The sequence below is a fragment of the Eschrichtius robustus genome, chromosome 4 (genome assembly GCF_028021215.1).
Source record: "Eschrichtius robustus isolate mEscRob2 chromosome 4, mEscRob2.pri, whole genome shotgun sequence".
NCBI classification, from domain to species: Eukaryota; Metazoa; Chordata; class Mammalia; order Artiodactyla; family Eschrichtiidae; genus Eschrichtius; species Eschrichtius robustus.
In genome coordinates, this window is record NC_090827.1 from 33,341,990 (window position 1) to 33,347,522 (window position 5,533).

Below are 5,533 nucleotides of genomic sequence, written 5' to 3' on the forward strand. Positions count from 1 at the left end.
TGGCTGATTGCCTTCTTACCCCATTTGACCACAAGTAAAAGCTTTGAGAACTATATCCAGATGCAGTTGCACCTACTTACCAAATCAACAGTGAACACAGCTAATGTTCACTACTGATTTGGCAATTAAGATAGACTTGCAGAGATTCCATTTTAAGACACATGAATAGCATAGCTGATTTAAGGAAGATAGTACTTTTAGCAAGGATTGGGGAAAAAGTTTCAAGAGTAGCACAGTAATGCTCTAACATATATCAGGTTATATTGTGCCTATCACTGCTGTCATCCTAGTTGTGACTGCTAATAATATCTATAAACAGGTAAATCCAGATTGCATTGTCTTAAATCTCCAGAGCATGAATGGGTCTCCGGCAGAGTCCTCAAATTTAGCAAAGCATCAGTTTCCTTCTTTTCTTCACTGTTTGGCCCACATTCAGAGCCTTTAGACTTGTTCAAGAGGCTTCTCATACTTTTTTTTTAATTAAAAAAAAATTTTTTTACAGTAGGTCCTTGTTGGTTATCTATTTTAAATATAGCACTTCTCATTTTATATTGACTATATTCAATGCTGTGTAGTCACAGAAATTAGGCCTCAAGAGACTTGGATTCTGGTGTTTCATTCTTGGAATGAGACATAAAATTCATTTAGGCCAACACCCTCATTTTACAGCAGATGAAAGGAAGACATGAGAGGAGAGCGACTTACCCAAGGGCAGCCAACTGGGTAAACTCAGAGGAAACTCTCCTAGCCTCTCTCCAGTGCTCCTCACCCTACTAGGCAGCTTCTCTTCCCTCAACTTCTTGGTGACTCCACCTGTCACAGAATCAAAGACTCAGCTTCCCCACCTGTGAAATAGAAATGACAGGTATTTTGCAGCACTGTCGTAAATAGAAAATAGTTTTGAATGTCCACTGAGTAGTATACTACCTCAAGTATTCCATACATTCATGTCTCGTCCTGCAAAAGGGACCAACCATGTTCACTGCAGCCGAAGCAGAGAGCCCGTACCAGAGTAGGCCTTTCAGAAATTCTCACATTTTCAAGTTGTGAACAATTTTTTGCTAATGAATCTGATGGATCGGAATAGAATCGAGTTTATTTTGCATTACATGGTAATGAATTGTCATATTTTTCATGTATTTCGCCTAATTAAAAAAAAATGTTTTTGAGTGTAGTCTGAGTATGGCTGAAATATGTAAGTACATTAACAGGGTTTTGTCAGCTTCTCTGATGTAATCAGCTTGATCTTTGGCAGCATAAGGGGCATGGCAGGTTGGAGCAATGGACTGTAGACACAAGTCCTGGGTGTTTGTTTTGGCTACTGTAGTGTGACTTTGGCTACATTTTTTAACTGCCTTCATACTCCATTTCTTTTCATATGAAGTGCAGACAGAGATGGATGATTTCTAAATTCTTTTCTAATTCTAAGATACAGACAAATCTCAGCTATTTTAATCATAAAGAGAACAAATGTTTGTGGAGTAGTATGGCATTTTCTGTGAAAATAGATTGTCTAATACGTTTTTTGAATTAAAGTTACTAAAAATCGAAGCAAAAGAGCAGAAAGCCTTAAATTAGTGGCAAAGGGCCTTCTCTGACAATAAAATGTACTTGCTGGAAATTTACAGTAGCTGTAAAATGAAAACAACTATTAAATCAAAATTGACTTAGTACATTCAGAGACACAAGAATAAAACCTATTAACAGCTCAACAGAATTTAATTGAACACTATGAGTAATAAAAGAGAGGTCCAGTGATGAATGCAGAGAACACTTATGGATGATTCTGAGTTGCAATATTTGACTTTCTGTGAGAATGAAGAGCTGTGTTCCAACCGTGTGGTTGCTGAGTTGATTAAAGAAGATAAATTTACATTGGCATGGAGGCGTAAATGTATTATTGTGGTTTTCTCTCCCAGAATGTCTGAGACAGCCTGACACTGTCTGGAAAAGATTAGAATGAGCTCCCATCAAACACCTGGCTCCCAGGGGCCCCTCCCTACCCAGACCATTAACTGGGTATCTCCACCTGTGTCTGGCTCTGCGATGTCCAGCACACGGAGGCAGGGAGGGAGACCAGAAAGCCCATTTGGTGTCGGGTAGACTTGAGATTTTGAATTCTGACTCTGGCTACTTGAGCGACTCACTTAACTTGTCCAAGTCTGTTTCTCCACCTTCAAAATGAGCTTAATAAATAACAACTGTTACATTGTTCTGACTTACATTTTTGGCTTAGTCTTTGCTGGGATTTACATTCCAAGTGGAGTTTTTACTAGCTTTTATACCAGGTTGCATGCTTCTGGATTTTGTTTGTGGAATAGATATCCCTGCCTTGTACCTAAATGATGTCCCTATTCTTTGACTATAGCTCTGTACCCAGTTCCATTTCTTATTTCTCAGCACCTATGTGTGTAACCATACACACAATATGGCTGGGCAAAGCAGAATAAGCCTTCAAATGAATGACAGATTTTCCAAATAAAACATGAGTAGTATAAAATCAATGATTTCTTTCTTAACTAATAAAATCCAAGTGTTCAGATCAATTGATTCTTAAATCTAACCAGGTTGTTTGCCTAGTATAAGTCTTAATATTGCAACCACCTCCCTCTCCAAACTTTTGAAAAGAAATCGCACCTCTTAATATTTTATCTATCGCTCAGATAAGCAAATACCTGATCACTTTCATATGTCACTAAAGGTTCATCTTAGCTGCTTCCTCATTCCTCTGTGCTGTTTCCTTTTGCCCTTTGTGGGGAGCTGCAGGGAAATAGCCCTAGAGTGGGACATTGCTCATGTTTATGAAGCATTTCCTTCTTATGCGATCACAGAAGAGTAATACATTATGATTAGTTTTTTTTTTTTTTAATTGGAATATAGTTGATTTACAATTTTGTGTTGCTTTCTGCTGTATGGCAAAGTGAATCAGTTATACATATACATATATCCACTCTTTTTTAGATTATTTTCCCATGTAGGTCATTACAGAATATTGAGTAGAGTTCCCTGTGCTCTACAGTTAGTATCCTTAAATAAGACGGACTAAACCCACTGAATATTTTCTAAGAGATAGATTGTTTGCATTGAGGTAAAATGAGCAGATCTACTAATTCCTTGGCTGATGGCCCTCTTGTTTAGGAAACCCACATGCTTGCTCTAAAAAGAAACAAATGGGAAATTTTCACTTTTGTACACCAAATAAAACAAAATGAAATGACAATTGGATTTCACTGTGGACCCACAATCTTTGCTTGAGAGAGAGTCTCAAAAAGCAGAAGAGCACGTTCTTACATTTGCTGAAACCAGCTCATCCTGCAGAATCTGAACTAGAAGGTGAGAGCAACCCCTTTCTCACTAAGGGAGCAAAGTCAGCTCAGGGGCCCTGCAAGAGTCAGATGCCCAAATGTTCCCATCTTAGGAAGAGGATTGGGGTTCAGAGTGAGGACCACGGAAGCTGGTGAGACTCTTTAACTGGTTTGGATATCTTGATGTCAAGAAATATCAGTTGCCATAAGAAAAAGTACATATATGGTCCTGCCCAGAGATAGAGGAGGGCTCAAATGTTGAAGACTTTGAAAAAATGCACATTCAGCATTGTTATAGTAAAATCCTGGGACATACCTTTTCATGTTAGATAGTAAACATTTTGTTTTTAAATTTGTGCTCACCGCTGCCTCTAAAATAGTCTCCTCTTACATAGTAGGAGCTCACATATCTATTAGAGATATTTCTTTAAAATTCTCCTACCCAGAAGATACTCAAGTGTTTTGAAAAGAAACACCCCTTATGGAATGGCAAGAAAATGAATATTTCTGGCAACTCCCTTTTGCCCTTTTCCTTACCTCCTTCATTCTGACACGTATACCTGTTGAAAATCTTGCTTGCCATGATAGATAATCATTTTGAACGATCTCTTAAAACCTGGAGTTAAAAAATACTATCCCCAAACACCTATTAACATCTCTCTAAAATTTCACTCTCCATTGAACTAAAGGAACAATATATTTTTGCCCAAATAATTTGTTATGGATTCATGGTAGTAACCATGTGGTTTCCATTCTCAGCTGGACAATCAACATTTCTTCAATAATTCTTTCTCTTTTGTTAATCAGATCAATTCCACCAAATCCTTTCACAAACTGGAATCCTTCTTGTGACTTATCTGTGACAATTTCCAATGTAGCTCCAAATTTTTTATAGTTGTTAGCAAACCATTCCAGCAGGGGCATGCTCTCAATCAGTTCATGTTCTTGTCCTGTCTCTTTGTCTGTAAAATGAGATTTATCCTTCTCTTGTTCTGGAGTTAGAGAATTTTCTCCTCTTCTGTGCCTTGGCAATGAAGAATATATCTCATTATATCCAGATTTCCATAGACTATTAGAATCTCTACGGCTCCCATTTCTAAAGCCTTTAGTGTATCTTCAACTCCAAAACAGTACTTGCCCGTGTCCTGACTGATTTCATCAAAGTATTGCCCTATTAACTTCTTCTCTTGAATGAACTTCATGTTGGAGAGGACTTCGGTAGATAACTCGATATCTTGGTTGAATCCATTTTCACCACCATAAGATATATCAGCTAATTTTAAAACTTTTGATTGCAACCTCTGATCAAACATGTCAGATTGACTTAGTTCATTTTTAAAGTCAGCTGATCCAGCTAAAACGAGACCAGCCGCACTCACTTTGTCCCCAGAAATAAACAGCTGCACAGTAGTCTCAGCTACTTTCCCAGCATAGTTATGTCGCTTTTCCATTCTTAAACGGGCAAAACGCAAGGCTGACTGACCTCCTCTACCATGTTTCTTTGGGAGATCCACAGTGAGTTTGTGCAGGACTTCTCTTGTATTTCCTTGGAGTGTGCCAAAAAGTGCACCACTACCATCTATTACAATGAAGCCAAACTTATCATCTGAAAGTAGTGCTATAAGAGCCTCTGTATGGAATTTGTCACACAAATACAATGACGTATTAATTGGTTTGAAAGATTCAAAGTCAATGTTGACTTTCTTTTCCTTTCCTTCTTCTGTTACAATTGTACCACAGTAAACAACCAGGCCATTTGGCGGTACTTTGTTATAAAGTTTGAGTCTTCGTTGTACAAATGTAATGGTTCCCAGGACTGAAGGGTAGTTTACTCGTGACTTAATGTTAGATGCAGTTCAAACTCATCTGCTAACATTTTTGCCACTCGTGAAATCTGGTCTTTGGGAGGAATGATCAATGATATCATGCTTGTGCCATTGCCGAGGGCCGCCTCCAAGTTTTAATGAGCTTTTTGATATTCCAGAGCTCCACGTTCCTGTCGGCAGCAATGGGGGCGTCCGTCATCTTCTCGCCTCCTCCCCCCTAAGGACCCAGTCCTGGGCGGCAGCGGCGGCTCCTCCCCAGCGGTGGCTCTCGACAATTTCTAATTTCAGTAATTTTTTTTACCTTGCCTTTTGTGACATCATTCACTCATCTTTCCTCCTACTTATGGAAGACTGTTGGAAAAGCATGAACTTTGCCATCAGTTAGACCAAAATTCAAATACT

The 5,533-nt window shown here is 38.7% G+C and overlaps 1 pseudogene; it reads right to left on the reverse strand.

Moving 5' to 3' along the window:
* Positions 1-4,031: 4,031 nt before the first annotated feature.
* On the reverse strand, positions 4,032-5,330 carry LOC137763436 (eukaryotic peptide chain release factor subunit 1 pseudogene; annotated as a pseudogene).
* Between the last annotated feature and the right edge of the window lie 203 nt (positions 5,331-5,533).